This window comes from Hesperophylax consimilis, chromosome 4, assembly GCF_061612785.1.
Source record: "Hesperophylax consimilis isolate HC1 chromosome 4, BYU_Hcon_1.0, whole genome shotgun sequence".
Taxonomy (NCBI): domain Eukaryota; kingdom Metazoa; phylum Arthropoda; class Insecta; order Trichoptera; family Limnephilidae; genus Hesperophylax; species Hesperophylax consimilis.
In genome coordinates, this window is record NC_142839.1 from 16074621 (window position 1) to 16096763 (window position 22143).

Below are 22143 nucleotides of genomic sequence, written 5' to 3' on the forward strand. Positions count from 1 at the left end.
TCAGTGGGTTTAAAGCCATTAAAATAAATTAAAAATTAAATTATATTTTTATTTTTGTTTTTAATATATTATTTATTTTAACCCTAATATTCCCAAACGAATATTTGAATACACGATGAAGTTCGTACAAAAGATAATACGTGATATTTATTCGCGGTATAAACATTTCCGAATCAAATGTGTGCTGTACATGTAAATATTTCTAAGAATACTGTCTGCAAATAAACATGATAGGATGGGAAAATTTTCCAGAGGGATGGAAATAAGGAAGTACCCGATGTAAAACTTGGCATCCCGTTTCCTATTTCCGGCAATTTGAAAATCAATACGTTTTGCCGTTTCTATTATTGGATGCTTTAAATCTCATCAATTCCAATGCTTAATTTCTAAAATCGGTACCTACAACTTCTCTCTTCTGAAGATAATTTGATTTTCTTATCAACTTGACAAATCGAGAGAAAATTAATGAAAACTTCCTTTGAAGGCGAATCTTTATCGTGAAAGAAATTGCGGATAAGTTTTGTGGAAATGTAAAAGATTATGAAAATAATTATAACGTACTAAAAATGTAAGAAGTGTAAAAATATAAGAAATAAATCACATTCAAATTATCTGCATTACAGGTATCACAGATCATTTCCCCGTAATACTGGCCTTAGAGACGAAAATTGTCAGAGAAAATAAAATAAAAAATATCGAAACTATCCTAATATTTAAAAAAAAAATAATGAAGACATGTTGAAACAACTGGACATCAATATTGAAATCATCAGACGCAAATCTTGCAATGGAAATTTTTGTTCAAACTCTTCAAAATAGAATAAAAAAATATGGAACCATAAAACAAAAACAAAAAAATAACAAACAAAGCATTACAACCATGGATTAACACAAGCTTAATAAAATGTATTAAGAAACGAGATGAGATGCACATGCAATATAAAACACATCCACAAGACGAGACAATGAAAATTAATTATCTGCGATATAGAAATATGTGCAAAGAAACTATTCACTGTGTAAAAGAGGAATATTACAAAAGGAAAATAGAAAATAACTCACAAAACCCAAAGAAAATTTGAAACGTAATTAAAGAAATTGCTAACATAGCCCCGAATAAAATCACAGATATCTCGCAAATCAAGACCGAGCAAATCTCAACAAATAACGCCGACCCTGATATAAATAGACTTAACACTCTTAAAAATACAATAGGACAGACAATTGCCGATACGCCCTTAAATAAGATGAAAACAACAGAAAGACAGCTGAATTTGAACTACATAGCAGGAAGAAGCCAACAAAATTCTCTTTTCCTTCTACCAACAAACAAAGAAGAAATTGATAGGATCATCTCTGAACTGAAACCCAACTCAGCACCTGGAATAGATAGAAAAACTACAAATGCCAAAAAAATGCAGAGAAGGTATAATAACATCTCTAACATTCATTTGTAATCTGAGCATGCAAACTGGAATATTCTCAAGTTGCCTCAAAAAAGCAATTGTTTGTCCTATATTTAAAGGACGAGATCCGTCTTCTCCTAGTAATTACAGGCCGATCTCTCTATTAAGTATTCTATCTAGAATTCTGGAAAAGCTCGTCAAAGTAAGATAAATACATTTTTTAGTAAGCACAAATTAATCTCACCACAACAATTTGGTTTCCAACAGAAAAAACCTACTGAAAAAACGATAACAGATATGACAGAATATCTGGCGAAGAATTTAGATGCAGGTATAAAATGCGTGGGAATCTTTCCAGATTTACAGAAAGCGTTTGACTCAATTTCACAAAAAATTCTATTAAGGTAATTAGAAATGATGGGTGTGAGAGGCATCCCACTCGCATGGTTTGATGACTACCTCTCGGAAAGAACTCAATTGGTAAATAATAATAATAATAAGAATTTATTTATTTGGTAAAGAACGATGGAGAATTAAGTAACACGGAAATTTTTTTATTTGGAGTACCCCAGGGCAGTACCCTTAGACCAATACTTTTTCTTGAGCTAAATAATGGTAAAATTATATAATTTGCCGATGATACAGTTTAACTTTTCAAAGGAGAGACATGGAAGGAGATAAAATCAAAATCTGAAACAGGTCTAGTAAAAGTATAAAATGGCTAGAATGCAACCTCTTGACATTAAATGCCAAAAAAACAAATACAATGTTTTTTTCTATGAACAAAAGAGGAAAACCTTACAGTGACATAAATATAAAAGTCCATTTAAATGACACGTGTACCCCATGCGCATGCGCATGCCAAGACATTGAAAAGGTGGAATTAGTCAAATAAATAGGTATTTTAATTGATGAATCTTTGACCTGGAGAGCGCACATTGAAAACACGGCCAAACAAATACGCAAACTAATTTTTTTCTTGAAAGATATACGCAACTTTATTTATAAGAAAACCATTAAAATTGTTTACTATGCTTTGTGCCATTCAATTATCAGGTATGGCATACTAAGCTGGGGCGGTGCAGCCAAAACTATACTAGATCCGTTGGCCAACGCACAAAAAGCTGTAATAAGAGTGATGGATAAAAAACCTTATATGTATCCATCGAAACCTTTATTTAAGGAAACAAAATTATTAAACGTAAGACAGATTTATATATATGCACTCATAATGTACTATACGAACAATCCCAAGCTTCATAGTCTTGTAAATCATAGTTAAACAACAAGACTAAGATCAGAACAAAGGATGATAGTACCAAAAATGAACACATCGTTTGGACAACGTTTTCATGTATTCCTGGGTTCTAAGGTGTATAATGGGTTCAACGAGCAATGCAGTAAGGTTAAAACAGGACCTTTTCAAAAGCCAATTTCCGTATGGCTCATAGAAAGTGGCAGAACGAATTCGGAAAGCTTCCTGAAAGAAATTATTGTCTCACTGAAGAAAGACTATTAAGTGAATTCATTCCGACTTTATCCCTATTATCGTTTATTTATTTACTATTTTTGATTTTTATTACCATTTGTATAACGATATATGTACAACATTTTATTATTGTTTTTATATTTTCTTTTATAAGTTTTTATATTTTCTTTTAAAATTTTCTTATTTATGTTACCGCCACTCTGTGCAACTATTGGCTTACGCTGATGATATCGACATAATTGCGAAAAATCCCGATGATTTACAAGACGCCTTCATAAATCTTGAAAGTTCTGCCAAAAATATGGGTCTTGTAGTAAACCAGCAAAAGACCAAATACATGGCCGTAGGATGTACCCAACAAACCCCATCTCTCGTATGTGGAAGCCAAAATTTTGAAACGGTACCAAGATTCACATACCTGGGCTCCCTGATAACAAACAATAACAACACTACAGAGCAGATCCAGAAGCGCATCATGAATGCAAACCGCTGCTATTTCCGCCTACAAAAACAGATAAAATCCAGACTGCTTTCCAGAACCACCAAGGTATTAGTGTACAAAACACTAATTAGACCAGTGCTTACGTACGCAGTCGAGACGTGGGTTCTAACTAAGAAGAATGAGCGAGCACTGGACGTTTTTGAAAGGAAAATTTTGAGGCGCATCTTCGGACCGGTTCTAGAAAATGGATTTTGGCGCAGACGTTTTAACAATGAGCTCTATACTCTGTTGAAGTGAAACTTCTTTACGCGCGTCATGCAATTTCGAGGAGTAAAACCAACTCATGACCGAAACGAAAATGCGGGACCGATTAAAGTTCATTTGATGTAGTAAAAGTTTTGAAGTAAAATATAAATGCTTCTTAGCTCATCTCGACAACTGGCGTTGGTGGTGTAATGGTCAGCATAGTTGCTTTCGAAGCAGTTGATCCGAGTTCGATTCTCGGCCATGGAATATTATTTTTTTGTTTTTAAGGAATTTTTTTTTTTTAATGGTTGACCATAATATCAATCCACTAAGTAATATTTTAGGCCTGTAGCATAATTGAAAAGTTAAAGAATGATATAAAATTTTTTATGATGTTAACGATAAAAAAATGAAAAAAAACATAAAATTAAAATAAAAAATGGGCCAACGGCACGCGGTGTTCCCAAGCGGTCACCCATCCAAGTACTGACCGCGCCCAATGTTGCTTAACTTCGGTGATCGGACGAGAACCGGTGTGTTCAAAATGGTATGGTCGTTGGCAAAAGTTAAACAATATTAATTTCTATTCTACCTGCCAATAAATATATGAAAATTAGTATAAAAAAGCCCTAATAATATTGAAAAAATTAGCAAGGTGTGTGCGAGGTTGATAAAAATAATCATTACATACGCGCTTGAAAAAGATCGTAATTACATTAATAAGTTTGTAGGAATTTTTTTTTTCAATGGTTGACCATAATATCAATCCACTAAGTAATATTTTAGGCCTGTAGCATACTTGAAAAGTTAAAGAATTTTATGATATTATTAATTATAGTAATGATAAAAAAATAAAAAAAACATGAAATTAAAATAAAAAATAGGCCAACGGCACGCGGTGTTCCCAAGCGGTCACCCATCCAAGTACTGACCGCGCCCAATGTTGCTTAACTTCGGTGATCGGACGAGAACCGGTGTGTTCAACATGGTATGGTCGTTGGCAAACGCTAAACAATATTAATTTCTACTCTACCTGCCAATAAATATATGAAAATTAGTATAAAAAAGCCCTAATAATACTGAAAACATTAGCAAGGTGTAAATATTATATACCTAGTTTAACTCACTCTCCTAACTCATCTTCGCTGTCTACAGGCAGAGCGCACGACTGTGGTCGTGAAGAACCGAGGTTCGATCCCCGCTTTAACTAATTTTTTTTTTCTTTTTTTATAACTTTTAATTTTTTTTATCACATGCTACTTATAAATATGTCAATAGACAGAAAAAAAGAGAGAATGAAATGAAAAGAGAGAGAGAGAAGAATACTAGAAGTTTCACTTCTGTCTTGCGTAGGCTTGACACACCCATTTTTTTTTAAGGAGCTAAACGTCACAAAATTCATAAAACTGGGAAGGCTTCGGTGGCTAGGTCATGTGGAGAGAATGACCGAGCATCAAGAACCAAAGTCCCTGCTGAGCTCAAGACCGATAGGGAGAAGGAGCCTGGGAAGGCCAAGGTTAAGATGGAGCGACAACGTCCTCAAAGATTTGTCTGCCTTGGAGCTTCGAAACTGGAGAGAGCTGGCGCGGGACCGAGATGAGTGGAGGAAGACTCTTGAGGAGGCCAAGACCCACCAGGGGTTGTAGAGCCAAAAGTGATGATGATGATGATGTTACCGCCATAATACGGGCATTTGCCTAGTTTGGGTATGATAAAAAAATAACTAGAAAATGATAAATGGTTGTTATTTTGGTTCTGTCCAGCCTGTTGTGTTCTACCATCTCTGCCTGCCTCTGCGAGGAACAGACTCGAAAGAAAGTTATTTTGGTTCTGTAAAATATGTTGTGTTCTACTATCTCTGCCTGCCTCTGCGAGGAATACAGTCTAAAGAAAGTTGTTTTGATTAGCATTAAATATGTTACAACTTCACATAAAAAAAGGACAATACAAATGTTTTATGAACTTTGAGTTTAAATCTTTAATAATATCCTTTCTGTTCGCTATTTCAGATACAAAATTGTCCTTTTTTGAAGGGAAAAAGTTTTTTAGTTCAAAGCTTCTTTCTTAGAGAAATTGGAAGAGTTCATTCAGGTTCATATGGACAATATTTATAAGAAAACATTTTTTGAGTTCTTTCAAAATATATTTGGAACAAATAATAGTCTAACTAGGTTTAAGGTGTAAGAATACAAAGAACGAAAAGATACGAAATTGCTCTGACAAAGTGTTACAGCTAGAGATAAAAAACAAGGCAGATGAGCCATTAAGCCAAAGCATACCCAATTTCTACCGATATAACAAGTTTCTTGTTAACTAAAAAAAAGTGATTTTTTAAGATAATATCTGTACATTTGTTATACCGGTAAATTTCTTCAATTGAAAAAAATCGCACAGTAAGGTCCAAAAATTATTAAGAACACGTTTTTTTCTATTATTTAATATGTTATAGGCATGAAAAAATTCACAGTGTATCTTTAAATACAACTAAAGCATCTGTCGTGAGATTTTTGATCTATTTAAAACGAGTCATGTTTTTTTTTAATATTTTCACCACTTTCGGCTAATTATTATCCTTTTTTAATATAAGCGCGCTCCCTCTAACATTTGAAAAGTGTAGCCAATATGAAAATCGCTAAGACCATACGCTTAACTTTCATTGGCTCCGCCGCACAGTGGGCTGAAAATCGCCTTTCATAGACATAGAGACTTGAATTTTCAAGGGTATTTTTTTGGCTAGAAATGGATTCTGCTGATCATTACTATGCTATAAAATTTTTAATGTCAGCGCCATACAAATATTTCTTAAAAAAATTATAATTCCTTCATTTGTACACGCAATTGCTTCGTACGACATTTTATAGCATAGTAATGATCAGCAGAATCCATTTCTAGCCAAAAAAATACCCTTGAAAATTCAAGTCTCTATGTCTATGAAAGGCGATTTTCAGCCCACTGTGCGCCGTGCCAGTAGTAAGGCGACAACCGGCATGCTTTCATGCATATCTCTATTTGTTTTTAATTTTATCTATGATTACCGTCCTTGCAGAGGTCAGGCTCTTGTGTTCGCCTCCACACCACCAAGTCACCTATGTATACTTAAGGTCTCTCAGCTCCCAATACTATTTAGTCTTGAAGACTTGTCATACAGATATATTTTTAGTGGTCATCTATCTTCTACCTTTCTTTACGTGGCTTACCCAGGTTGGGTTGGATATTTTGTCCTAAAATCCAAAATGAAGTTTGGTATGAAAAGGACCGCGCAGCCGTTTCCCTACTGATGGCTCTGTGAGAATTTGGAAGATAGACAAGTTACACCACGACCACCAGATATACTAGACCAGAAGACACTTACCAACACTTTCTTCTCAAAAATATTAAATTCCTTTTCGCTATTCTTGGTGTGGGTTCAGCAGCTTGAGTCGCGAGGTCTGATTAGCATTATAGAGATGTGATTAAATGTTCTCTCGATTTGAAATGTCTCCGGAGAGAGTATTAATTTGTAGGTTAAGACGATTATTTTGATAATTTTATTACATTTACTAATTGAGGCCAAGTAACCCTTGTCCCATCTGACATTATCATCAAATTGGCAATCAACTCCAAGTAAATTTTTCAATATTTTCCTTTTTAAAAATTTTGATAACCGCCTTGCTTGACGACTAAGCATAATAATTCATGAAAAATAATTTAATTAATTTTTTAACAGAGTTGCTTGAAAAAGTTAAATAACTATTATAATATAATAACTTTGTTTTTGACACCACTTTATTGTATATATATATATTTTTTCAATATATAAAAGCAACCGGTTTCGGTTCACCCTGAACCTTCATCACGGTTAAATAAAAAACATATTGGAAAAATCACTACTGTTAATACTTTTAGGATAAAATGTAAGGGTTAGACAAAATTTTCTAGAAATAAGAAATATATTGTTTGGCTCACATGAAATTTTAGGTTACGTGTCAAGAGGCTTACCACTATACCACGGAGGTTGTCATGTGTATTTTATAGAAAGTCTAAATACATGTTTAGATATCCGTGCCTTACCAACAGCCACACTAAAATTATATATCGATGACTCAGAGTTGAAATATTCTATTTCCATAAATCATAATACTGAGACAACTGAAATTGAACGATTGCAAACGCAGAAAAATACTTTGTGATATACAAATAAGTTTTTAGTTCCATATTAAAGTATCTGTATCTCATGTAAATACACTATTTTGGCATGGAATTTCATTCAGCATAAATCTGTTCTCATAACAACACTGCAATATATTTGAATATGTTTTTATTTTAGGACAGTCGGTTAAGGAGATGCAATATTTGAATCCAAGAAGTGCAGGCGTAAGAATCTTTAGTAATTATTAGTACTTAACAAAATTGGAGATACACTATTTTAACTCCAAGCCATCGAATCTTACAAAATGGATTCTGCAATTAAGCCGCGGTTACAAGATTTTCATATTCCTTTTTTTCTGGGAAAACACTCGTTAATTTTTTTCTCAATTAATTAAAAGGTTCTTATAGATTATTAATTTGAAGCTTTGTGGCTTCAATTGCTCTCAAATATATTACGTTTTGGTAAATTTCTAAGTAACGATGAACATTTTCGTTAATTTCTAAAGGTTCAACCTTCGAAAGTGAAAAAAAGTGAACGGGCAGAATTTCAGAACAAACATTTTTGAAGCTCTAGTTAATCAGAAAAATCTAAATTGAAATTTAAAAATGCAAACAAAACCAACCTTCTGGATTAAAGAAATTAAAATTTTTATACAGGGATGCCATGGATTACAAGAAATTATAATTTATAATTGCTTTTAAAAAATAACATTATACAGCCCTTTTATTACTAGCATTTACAAATAAGTAGCAATATTTAAAAATCTTGTCGTATTAAATGAAAAAGAAAATTTGAAAATTCAAACAGAAAATGTTGTTCCGGCTTTGAATGGATAGTCATGTTAGGTTAAATTACTGTTATATATAAAAAAAGATTAAGTATTAATTGCAAGAAACTACCCATATACATTCAAGACTCCTAAGTAGATTTGCAGTCTGTTTGTTCTGTTGCTTGCTTCGGAGTCGCCAGCATCATTATCCCGCATCTTAAATTAAGGATTAAGACTTCATGAACTGTGTAGTTCAACTGTGTAGGATTGAATTTCTCGTACTCTCTTCGTAGCCCAGATCAGTAGTCTGGTCAAAGACGACAATACTTGTAATTGTAATTCTAGCCAATGTTGTTCCACAGAGAAGCAGATAATGTCAGATAATTAAACTGGACATCAGACTCGCTCCGCGTCTCTCCCTCGCGATCTCTACATTATTACTTGTCCTTATCTGGATCATCTTGTACAAGATTCAATCTTCGCAATACTAAAACATCCCCTAACGGACAGCACTGAGGGTGACCTTTCCTCTGTGGCTGATAATATGTCAAAACAGACCGCAGGAATACCTATATTTAGACCCCCCATAACGTATTATTATGGAAATAAAATTCTTTCGGGCGACAATGGAAGCGTTTAATCGACCAGGCGACTCAATAGAGATAAATTAATATTATGTGAAGAATTTTGGTCAGCCGTACCTTCAGGTAAAAAAGAAAATATAAACGAAAATAAACCCACCCCTAGTGAACGTGTGTAGGTATTGTAGTTATGACCGTGGCATATTTCTCAATGGGAAGGTATTTCAATGGTTTTATGGCGTATCATTTTGTAAAAGTAGCAGAGGGAAGCCTTGATAGAGGTTGTAATTAGGAATTACTTCAAGGATGGTACTTGGACGTCTTTGCGTTTGCAATTGATGTTATAATAGATATTCTAGTGCCTATTCAAAGTCGACAACAGTCTCGCATTGAATATAAATAGTAAATCAATAATGATCTGAACACAATTCTTAATAATCGCCTTTTCCTTCTAACAAAAAAAAGAATAATGGATACTTTAAATACATTTTAGTTAATTTTTTTTTTTTAAATTGTGGGTATGTAGTTATTTTCTAATCAAAAAATACTAATTAGCAGTTACTGTGTTCGGCCAGGGAAATAAAACCTTGTAAAAAACCTCTTTTGTACCTAATACAAAACGGATGCCCTTAGCCCTTAGATCTGATATAAAAATGGATTTTAGAATTGAATAACATCTACAAGGGAGACCGCGCAAAAAGCTCCCAATTCCCCGGAGTTTTCCTTTCGGTTGTTTTATAAACAAGGGAAAGTAGAATTTGGGCAAGTATTTACCTAAGGGGCTCGTTAAACTTTATTCATGTTTCACTACTCCAGGAGAGACGGCGGCTTTTACAATAACAAAGGAAAATTACAGTCGCAATCACTAATTGAAAATTATTTCTTTTGATAAAATTTTTCGTTTAAGTTTGGATAAATTAAAATTATTTGTTTTTCGAGCGAAACGGATAAAACGTTTGTGCGTATAATAAATGGGCATTCGGCAAAATAATTTTATTTAAAGTTTAAACAAACAAGGCATAGACTTATTTGATAAAGTATGGTTTTAAGATAATTCGTCCACTTAAGCCAATTTATCGGTTTAGATTTGGTTACCAACCGAATCTTTAAAATCATCCATTTCTTTTGGTTTGAACATTAATGTATTTAAAAAAAGAAGATAAATGATTTATGAAGTATTCGCTTCAAGGATTAACTCACTTCAGATACTGTTTGTGGGAATTAAAGTTACTAAGACATTTCTTCACAGTTTGAAGCTTTGCCAAAATTTCATCCCAAAAATAGTGATCAATTGATACAAAATATTTATTTTTCGAAACACGGGAAAAGTTATGCAAATATGTCTGCTTGAAATTCGTTTGAAATGAGACATTTATGTATGAAGATTAATAACATTTCAAGAAAATTATGTTATCACCGGTAAAAAGATTCCCCGGAATTTGCTGCCGATGTGTGTCAATACGGTGTTATATTTATGGCCTTACTTACTAAATAAATCACTGTTACATTATGTATATAAAGAGAAATGTAAGTATATTTTCTCTACGTGAGATATTGTACTCGGAAGTAATAAATTACTTTGAATGAGATTTCTCGAGGTTAAAATGTGTAAAATAAGTTTACGATGAACATTCCTGATATTGAAACGAGGCAAGGAGTGAGAACGGGGGGCTTTCTAAAGATAAATGATTTATTGCCTTGTGCCTAATAAATTAAAAAAACCGGCCAGGATTCGCGAAAGATATATCGTTAGTGGAAATGCCTAAAGCAATAGGGACATGGCGGTTCTTCCTCCTTCTATTACTCCACTTCGCTCATCGCTTTAAATGTGCTCCGAGTTGCGATGCCGCTGATATCATGCCGCTGCACAGTGGTGAGGGCGGTTATAGCATGTTGACGTTGTGATAAACATTGAAATCATATGCTATTGTATTTTAAAATGCGTTTTGTTAATAAATACTTAATAAAAACAATTAGTATTGTTAACTATATATACATATATGGCTTTATTAATTATTTAAAACTATAAAATGTGTGTAAAATTGATAGTGGTTGATTTTATAACGAGTTTATATATTTTCAATGGTTGGTGATTGCTAATAATATAATTATGTGTATATTTTAGGACTTTTTTAAAAATCTATTACATAATCACAATAAAGTCTCGTTAAACTGCTAGATAGCTGTTTTTCCAAAGGGGTTTTTTTACCTTAATTGCTTGAGGACTTAAATTTCAAATTGTTTGGTACTAGCATTATTATCTGTTTTCAATGACTTGTTAAAATTTCGATTTATTTTACTAATTACTATTGGGAATAACCTTCATTATTATTATATTGTGTTATTTCCTTAATAATTTACATTGTTGCTTAATGTTATTTTCCAGGTATTAATTTATATTAATAATGAATGTGATATTTGCCAATGCAGTAGAGATACTTAGTGTCTAATTTCTCAAGTAATGGTTTATTGAAATTTTTGGAATTATTCAGTACGTAAACTAATAACTAATTACTCAAATAATTTTCAAGTACTATGCATGGAGTGTTTATTGAAATTGTGCAGGAATTTATGGTAATAGAGATGTTTAATTTGGTAATGATAAAATAATTGATAAAATTAAGAGATTTCGCTTTAAATTCTAATCGTTTATTTTAAATTCAAAACTATATGTACATATGATTTTTACGTAGAACGTCGTAAACCGGCGTGCGGCGCTTGGATGACGCGTCCATAAACCGATTACCAACCATACGTATGTTTTTTCGTAGACCGTAACTTCTACGACGGTTTACGAACGGCGTAGATGACCCATAATTAAGAACAGAGCATGAATGTGCGGTAAAAAAAGTATCTCATAAACTGCTAATTTGAGAGAACATTTTTCATTAAATAACACTAGTGGAATCGTGTGGTAAAGTAGTTAAAAGTTTATGGAAACACAAATACAAATTTAAATATAACCAAGAAATTTATACGCGCGTAGCAGGTGTACAATTCAAAAGCCTATCTATTTATAAAGTTAAAAAAATATAAAAATAATTTAACATACCTTCAACTTGAAATTCCATTGTAAAACAATACTCACAAATAAAAAATTACACCTAATTAGCAACGGTAAACACGGTGACTAATAAGGGCTCTGATAATAGTAATTTAGCACTTCCAGCAATCAGATCACTTTCGAAGCCGAAATACTAATAAAATCTTTGGCAAACCGGGATTGTATTTATACATGCAGTTAGTTTGATAATTAGGCAAGACTTACGTAAAATAAAAACCTTATAATGAGGTCATCAATATTTTATGGCTATGACCTACCGAGGGACCACTGTGCGCTGCCGGTATAAATCAGCTCTGGAATAATTATTTCTACGGTGGTGCCGTTTTGTATGCTCTCGTTTCTGGAAAATACCTTTTCAAAACTGAAGAATTTAAACATCCTCCAGGTAGCCAGCCGACCCCTGAACCAAATGGCACCTGAAGCAGCTTTAACTGGAGCTATTTCGAACATGTCCCTTTTTGTAGAAATAATTTAACTTTAATTTAGTCATGTGGTGTTTTATACAGTATTATGAATAGTTTTTTTTATTATTCAGTTATGAGAATTCTCCAAATACGTTACTAGTTTTTAATAAACTCTTGTGTACCAGCATTTCCGCAATGAATTAAATAAAATCTCTAAATTATATTTTTTTTTGGTAAACTAATGTTTTAAGACAAGGTTTTTTATGTATAGCACAAAGGGTAACAATTATTTTACAAGCAATAATTATTCGCCTGAAACACTCATCCACATTGAAAAATCTCCTGATAAAAGATACATGACGCCAACGGGACTCGAACCCGTGTCCCTTCGATTTCCGGTCGACAGCTCTGACCACTAAGCTATGGTGGCTTATCTCTTACCCGCGAAATGATTCAATATATACTAGTGTTTCATTCAACAATTACTGCTTGTTACATTTTTTTCGAATGAAACACTAGTATATATTAAATCATTTCGCGGGTAAGAGATAAGCCGCCATAGCTTAGTGGTCAGAGCTGTCGACCGGAAATCGAAGGGACACGGGTTCGAGTCCCGTTGGCGTCATGTATCTTTTATCAGGAGATTTTTCAATGTGGATGAGTGTTTCAGGCGAATAATTATTGCTTGTAAAATAATTGTTACCCTTTGTGCTATGCATAAAAAACCTTGTCTTAAAACATTAGTTTACCAAAAAAAAAAATAATATTTGACAAGTTCAAGTATTTCACCTAAAAATGTAGACAATTTGTCTCGACGCCATCTAGTGAGAGAATTAGCACTTATAATGCCTTTCTCATATAAAATAAAGTTGGTTGTTTTCAGGTGAAAAAATGTAACAAGCAGTAATTGTTGAATGAAACACTAGTATATATTGAATCATTTCGCGGGTAAGAGATAAGCCGCCATAGCTCAGTGGTCAGAGCGGTCGACCGGAAATCGAAGGGACACGGGTTCGAGTCCCGTTGGCGTCATGTATCTTTTATCAGGAGATTTGTCAATGTGGATGAGTGTTTCAGGCGAATAATTATTGCTTGTAAAATAAAATCTCTAAATATAACTAGCTATTCTGGGGGAACTACTTATGGTAGTGTGTAGACCAAAAAACAAGAAAGTTATTAAGAAAATAGAATCAGCTGGCGCACGGCGAAAATTTTGTGTCGGCGATCAAGAAGTTAAAAAACTTTAATCCATATTTTTATTTTTGACCAGACTGATTTCGCATTAAAATTCGCAATATTCAGACTTGTTGTAGGATGAAATTTAGATATTAAATACTAATAAAAATATCATTATTGTTATACCCGTCAAGCAAATGAAAGAGCAAGCGATCACCCTCTTTTGTGTTTTTTGCGCTGTATCGTTTCACACAGCAGTAATTATATTATTGTTTCATTAGCACAATATGAACATGATATGTGAATTTTAATCTGAATGGGAATTTCTTGCATTCGTGAAAACATTTCCTAATTATTCGAATTCACCCACTTGTTCCGAGAATTCTCCGTTAATAACTATGAGTATATTACGCAGCATTCTCGTAACTTCTCTTTCACTATGACTTATGTGGAATCATCATTAAATCATTCTTCTTACATTCTTCGTTCACTCTGTCACCCAGCTGTGTTATAATCATCCTGCTCTAATACTTAGTCAGCAGAACTGTAACAGTGGCTGGCATCTACACGAGCATAATGCTTAATGGCATTCGAAGTGGGTGACGGAAGAAGAGATAGAACCCGGTAGCACGGAGAACTAGATTTAATCACATATCTTGTTAATGCGATAATGTAGGCGCTAATTGTTTTGAAATTCCGCTGAAGTGTAACAATGTAACAAATGTAACAAAATAAACACGCTGCAGATTACGTTGTTATAACATGCATCGTAATATTAATCAAGCTCCGTAAGCAAAATATTGTATATATAACTTAAGAAAGTCCCTTGTTTCCTTAACAGGATTTATATTATTTAAGAATCAATAATCTTTGTTCTTTCAGTATGAAACCCTCTTCGACCCCTGGTTGGAAACAATAAATGATCTGACTTAAAGAAAAAGCTTTAATTGATGTAATTTTTATATAATTTAACCGTGATCTTCATACATATTATAATATTATATTAAAACACAAATAAATTGGTTTACATCACTTTAATATATATAACCTCTACATTTTTCATAAACAATGTTCACCTCATCAGGAGCAAGTATAAACAAAAGTCAAAAATTTAATATACATAGATTACAATTGAACAGTGGAAAAAGTGGGGAGGGGTAAGAGTGGGCGGAGTTTTTCAGAATTGGAAATTACAATATTGTTAGACGGGAAAGACCGGTTTAGTGGGAAAATATTTAAAAGTGGGTTTATAATTTTTTTTTGCTTATTAATTAAGTCTTCTATTTTATTAACATGTTTTCTAATTTATAAATTATTTATTTGCGAGGCTTTATATCCTGTGTGCAGCATTTTATCAAAAGTGTGATCTTTATTTAAAAGATGATCTGCAAACTCAGAGTCACAATTTCCGTTTAGAGCCCTGAGATGTTCTTTAGTTCTAACTTCAAAATTTCTATTGGTCCTAAATATGTAAAAGAAATTGCAATCATCGCAATTGAGTTTATTAACTCCTGATTTTTTAGTTAAATTATTAAGAATATATTTCTTCTTTTTGTTACTGGTGTAAAATGAGGGTTGAATAGTATCAGGAATGTTTTTATTTATAATTTTGGAAGTATCATTATCAACAAATAGAATTCTACGCCATTGTTTATTTCTATCTTTAGAAATAGGGTAAATATACCGTTTGAAGAATTAGATTAGGAATTTCCAAATCCTTTAAACAATTGAATAATTCTAACGAATTTTTGACTGTGTGTGTTGGTTGAAATATTTTTGCTTTATTAATTACATTATTAATATAGGGGAACTACAGTTGGAAAGTACTGGCCTAATAGGTTTGTTCACTTTATGTATTTTAATAGACTATAAAGTTTAGGAATCTGTGGGTTAGTTAAAACCATTTTTTTGGTATTTTTTAAGTTTACAAATATTTTACTTTTACAAATTTTTACCGCTTCTTTTACCATCTCTTGACACTTATTAATAGGGTTATTCTGAATAATTTTAAAATTGTCCCCTTGTAGAAAATCCATTGATTATGTAGTCTAACTAACTAACTAACTAACTAACCATCACGCCGTTTCCCCGCAGGGGTAGGCAGAGAGGACGGACCGCCAAACAACTCTGTCTTGGCACACACTCCTTGCCTCATTCACATTCATACATCGTCTCATACATACTCTTCTATTGTTCTGACTCTTGACATGGCCCGACTCAAGTATCTGATTCACTTGGTCGTGCCATGTCTTCCTCGGGCGCCCCCGACTTCTGCTACCATTCACATTTGCATCGTATATTCTCCTTACACTCCTTTCTTCGCTCATTCGCTCTACATGCCCAAACCATCTAAGCGTCCCTTTTCAACTCTCCATAATAATAACACTGTTTCCTTTATCTGCCTTTGAAACGATAAATAAATAAATAAATAAATAAATAGATAAGATCTTTTTTCTTAACAAATTTTTAAATGTTCTTAGCAATTTTTATGTTTGAATTAGAAATTTGATTTGTTTTTTTTTTACCATTTGGAGCTGTTTTCATGTTGTTAATGTTTTTTATCAATTTCGAACATTTTTAATGGTACGATTTAGGTTGTTTACTTAGTGCATTGTCCATGTCCACTGCCAATAACTCTAGTTCTTCCCTATTTTTAATATTAGAATTCCAGTGTAAGTTATGATTAAGTCCTTTATTTAATAATGTTAACTCCTTTTCCGCAAACTAATGATTGGACATATTAATCACTCGATCATGGAATTTATAATAAATAATGACACCACAAAGTGATAAGCTTTCAGAAGAAATTTTCTTCGAAAAATTAAATAAATTTGTCTAAACTTTGACATCGATACGTTTTCGGATTCACTGTCCAAATTTAAAAGGAGAATCAGAGTTTGTAAAACGTCTTGAGTGATCGCACGCTACAATATGCCAATTTCGACTCGTAGAATTTACGCATTTATGATTTTTTTTATAATTTTTAAAAAATCCTAAAAATACAGGATAAATGGTAAAATAGGGGTGAATTATTTCGCTATTTAGCGCTTTAATCATGTCTCTGTATTAAAATTCAGAAATATGATTTTTTTTAAATGAGGGCGAGAAATATCCAACTCGAACGCCACTCACTGAACTCATGTTACAGTTATTGACGCGAGCACTCGAGTGGATAAAAGACACAGATACAAGGATCATAGGTACCCGATTTGAAATATTTAAAATCTGTAAATTGTTTTATCACTGTAACCAATGTACTATCTGTTTCTATAATACGATTATAACATAAGCAGATAAAAAAAAAATATATATTATCAAAGCCCATCGATGACCTCCGTGGAAGATGTAATAAATAAATTTATATGTGCTTGCAGATCAGATCTGAATTCCCAGGTTGGTACTTTCTGATAATCCGACGTTATCAAACATTTGTGTGATAAAGAAATAGAATATGAATGTTTCTGTTTGCCCCTGTTAACAAAATTTATAAATGTGGAAAATTTGTGCATTTTTTTTTTTTTTGACAAACGCCGTACAATTTTGCCCCCGGCATCTTACCGGCAAGTGCTTTAAAAGTGTTAAAAACTTGTTAAATTTTTTTCACTATGGATGCCATTGGTATTGACTCGCTCGATTATTTTATTTGAATTCGAGATACAAAATTTACCAAACTGACTCGGAGGAATTTAAAAATTCATTAAAATGGGCTAGCCTGAAGGTAAAGATACCTATTTACAAAATGTATCCAATTACCAATCCAGGGGAAGAATATGTGTTGGAAACAGGATCGCAGGAAGCAGCTACAATCAGAAGAAGAAACCGGTGCATTATGGATGGACAATGCCGTCAAATGAAATTTAACTAAATTTACCAACAAAATAAAAATAATTATGATTGATTGTCTTCTTTACTTAGTTACATATAGAGATAATGATGTCCTCACTGGGATCTCCCGTGCTGAGGATTTCATTTACATATTATAATTTAATTATAAGAAATTTTTATTACAACAAAGTAACTTATGAATTTAATTTTAAACATATTTCATGTTGTATAATTTTTTTTTAAATAATTTTAAAATAAGTATGATAGTGTTTTTTTTGTAAAAACAGTTTAGTAGATTCGGTTTTAGTCTGTGTTTGATATCAGTATATTTTCTATTTCAGATATCCCTATATTAAGTATCCAGCTAGAGATTTAAATGTTATAATGTTGAGGTTTTTGAGTGTGAGTGGTATTTTACTGTAGAGTTTAATACTATGATATAAGAAGCTTTTTTGCCCAAAAGTTGTATTAATAGTTATTTGTTGGAAGTTTTTGACCATGAGATCTAGTGTTTCTATTGTACGTGTTTGTTGTTATTTCTTGGGTTTTGTACTTATGAATGTAAATGAGTACAGTTTTAGAATATAGTTGTTTAATTGACATGATGTTAAGATTGGTGAAGATTTCGTCAGTGCTAGTACTTACAGGAACTTTCAGTATAATTTTCATTATGGCTTTTTGAGTTTTAATTAGTAGATTTTGTATATTTTTATTTGCACTACCCCATCCGATAATACCGTATTCTAACAGTGATTGGCAGAGAGCCATGTAAATTTTTACTAAGTCTTTTTTTAATGAGCACATTCCTGATAGTTTTGAAAACATAACTTAGTTTTTTAATTTTATTATCTAAATAGCTAATGTGTTTGGTCCATTTTAAATTTCCATCAATTTTTAGACCTAGATACGTTATATGGTCAACATGTTCTAATGAGGAACAATTACAATGCTCATATTGATTATATTGTTTATTTCTTTTAATGTATTTATGAAATATTTTCCATTTAACTGTATTAAGTGTGTACGGGACGTGTTTGCCTGCACAAGAAAATACTGTAAATAATAAGCACCGGCACACATCAGTCCTCAACCTGGGTAATGATTTAAGTAAAACACCGTGAGGTGTTCTATCCAAACCATCATAAAAGAAAGACGATTCGAATCAAAATTCTAAATTTTAATTACAAGTATTGTATTGGTATACAGAACGTACAAAGGGGTGTAGCTTATAAGTACTTCCTATTTTTTACATCCAGCCCAATTCACAAGAAATAGTTATATGTATTTCAATACAACTGGGATTTAAAACACAGATAGAAAACTGATACAACCGGAATCCTTTCAGCGATAATTTCAGATTGGAGCACATTGTGCATCATCGCACCATATGATACAGTAAATGGCGAGGGCGACTGCTGCAGCAGTAGCCATTTCAATTGGTAGCCAGCAGGAATCGGCCAGCTTCTAGGTTGTCAGCATCAATGGCTTATTTAGTCGGTAGCCAGGAATAATTGGCCAACCTCTAGGTGTTCAGCATCAATGGCTAATTCAGTTGGTAGCCAGGAAGAATTGGCCGGCTTCTAGGTTTTCAGCATCAATGGCTAATTCAGTTGGTAGCCAGGAAGAATTGGCCGGCTTCTAGGTTTTCAGCATCAATGCCTAATTCAGTTGGTAGCCAGGAAGAATTGGCCGGCTTCTAGGGTTTCAGCATCAATGGCTAATTCAGTTGGTAGCCAGGAAGAATTGGCCGGCTTCTAGGTTTTCAGCATCAATGGCTAATTCAGTTGGTAGCCAGGAAGAATTGGCCGGCTTCTAGGTTTTCAGCATCAATGGCTAATTCAGTTGGTAGCCAGGAAGAATTGGCCGGCTTCTAGGTTTTCAGCATCAATGCCTAATTCAGTTGGTAGCCAGGAAGAATTGGCCGGCTTCTAGGTTTTCAGCATCAATGCCTAATTCAGTTGGTAGCCAGGAAGAATTGGCCGGCTTCTAGGGTTTCAGCATCAATGGCTAATTCAGTTGGTAGCCAGGAAGAATTGGCCGGCTTCTAGGTTTTCAGCATCAATGCCTAATTCAGTTGGTAGCCAGGAAGAATTGGCCGGCTTCTAGGGTTTCAGCATCAATGGCTAATTCAGTTGGTAGCCAGGAAGAATTGGCCGGCTTCTAGGGTTTCAGCATCAATGGCTAATTCAGTTGGTAGCCAGGAAGAATTGGCCGGCTTCTAGGTTTTCAGCATCAATGCCTAATTCAGTTGGTAGCCAGGAAGAATTGGCCGGCTTCTAGGGTTTCAGCATCAATGGCTAATTCAGTTGGTAGCCAGGAAGAATTGGCCGGCTTCTAGGGTTTCAGCATCAATGGCTAATTCAGTTGGTAGCCAGGAAGAATTGGCCGGCTTCTAGGTTGTCAGCATCAATGCCTAATTCAGTTGGTAGCCAGGAAGAATTGGCCGGCTTCTAGGGTTTCAGCATCAATGGCTAATTCAGTTGGTAGCCAGGAAGAATTGGCCGGCTTCTAGGGTTTCAGCATCAATGGCTAATTCAGTTGGTAGCCAGGAAGAATTGGCCGGCTTCTAGGTTGTCAGCATCAATGCCTAATTCAGTTGGTAGCCAGGAAGAATTGGCCGGCTTCTAGGTTGTCAGCATCAATGCCTAATTCAGTTGGTAGCCAGGAAGAATTGGCCGGCTTCTAGGGTTTCAGCATCAATGGCTAATTCAGTTGGTAGCCAGGAAGAATTGGCCGGCTTCTAGGGTTTCAGCATCAATGGCTAATTCAGTTGGTAGCCAGGAAGAATTGGCCGGCTTCTAGGTTTTCAACATCAATGCAGCAGGGATTGGCCAGCCTCAAGGTGATCACCGGTAGTGAGCAGTTCAGTCGGTGTCGGTAGCCAGCAGGTATTCGTCAGCCTTTAGGTTGTCAGCATCAATGCAGCAGGGATTGGCCAGCCTCAAGGTGATCACCGGTAGTGAGCAGTTCAGTCGGTGTCGGTAGCCAGCAGGTATTCGTCAGCCTTTAGGTTGTCAGCATCAATGCAGCAGGGATTGGCCAGCCTCAAGGTGATCACCGGTAGTGAGCAGTTCAGTCGGTGTCGGTAGCCAGCAGGTATTCGTCAGCCTTTAGGTTGTCAGCATCAATGCAGCGAGATTGGCCAGCCTCAAGGTGATCACCGGCAGTGGGCAGTTCAGTCGGTAGCCAGCAGGTATTCGTCAGCCTTTAGGTTGTCAGCATCAATGCAGCAGGGATTGGCCAGCCTCAAGGTGATCACCGGTAGTGAGCAGTTCAGTCGGTGTCGGTAGCCAGCAGGTATTCGTCAGCCTTTAGGTTGTCAGCATCAATGCAGCAGGGATTGGCCAGCCTCAAGGTGATCACCGGTAGTGAGCAGTTCAGTCGGTGTCGGTAGCCAGCAGGTATTCGTCAGCCTTTAGGTTGTCAGCATCAATGCAGCAGGGATTGGCCAGCCTCAAGGTGATCACCGGTAGTGAGCAGTTCAGTCGGTGTCGGTAGCCAGCAGGTATTCGTCAGCCTTTAGGTTGTCAGCATCAATGCAGCGAGATTGGCCAGCCTCAAGGTGATCACCGGCAGTGGGCAGTTCAGTCGGTAGCCAGCAGGTATTCGTCAGCCTTTAGGTTGTCAGCATCAATGCAGCAGGGATTGGCCAGCCTCAAGGTGATCACCGGTAGTGAGCAGTTCAGTCGGTGTCGGTAGCCAGCAGGTATTCGTCAGCCTTTAGGTTGTCAGCATCAATGCAGCAGGGATTGGCCAGCCTCAAGGTGATCACCGGTAGTGAGCAGTTCAGTCGGTGTCGGTAGCCAGCAGGTATTCGTCAGCCTTTAGGTTGTCAGCATCAATGCAGCAGGGATTGGCCAGCCTCAAGGTGATCACCGGTAGTGAGCAGTTCAGTCGGTGTCGGTAGCCAGCAGGTATTCGTCAGCCTTTAGGTTGTCAGCATCAATGCAGCAGGGATTGGCCAGCCTCAAGGTGATCACCGGTAGTGAGCAGTTCAGTCGGTGTCGGTAGCCAGCAGGTATTCGTCAGCCTTTAGGTTGTCAGCATCAATGCAGCGAGATTGGCCAGCCTCAAGGTGATCACCGGCAGTGGGCAGTTCAGTCGTTTGATTATAAGAGCCGGCACACGGAGACGCCCCATTATTGTAATGATGACAGATGCGTCTGACTCAGCTGATAAAGTGCCGGCCGTAAACAGCTCGTTAGAAATAGTTGTAATCTTTAAAATGATTGTGCCTTGATGGAGGAACAGAAGCGACTACAGATTTCAGTTGACACTCAGGAATTTATAATTATAATTAACAGATCGCGTTTTAACTGGAGGTTTTCCGTCCACTCGTGTTAATTTTTGAAATTTGACTGCCGAATATTGTAGTGTTTTTAGCTGTTTATAATTTCTCTAGCAAGCCCTCTTGTAACGTCAATATCTTTACCACAACTCGTTTTCGTTTCAGACGCAGGTGTTTTTAGGTGAGAATAATAATTTCACACAGCGACTGGTCTGTCAATATTTTGATTTTTCTCCGGCTCGATTCGCCTAGTAACCGATTATTGTGGTGCATTTTTCAACTCGTAAATTTTATAATATTAAATGCAATAAATTCGTGTTTTCA

At 35.0% G+C, this 22143-nt stretch overlaps 2 non-coding genes across 2 annotated transcripts; both read right to left on the reverse strand.

Annotated features, from left to right (window-relative positions):
* Window positions 1-4025: 4025 nt before the first annotated feature.
* Window positions 4026-4144, reverse strand: LOC149424295 (5S ribosomal RNA). The gene has a single exon (XR_016302139.1). It is a non-coding gene; the product is annotated as a 5S ribosomal RNA (ribosomal RNA).
* A 322-nt stretch (window positions 4145-4466) lies between these two features.
* On the reverse strand, window positions 4467-4585 carry LOC149424296 (5S ribosomal RNA). The gene has a single exon (XR_016302163.1). It is a non-coding gene; the product is annotated as a 5S ribosomal RNA (ribosomal RNA).
* Window positions 4586-22143: the final 17558 nt, after the last annotated feature.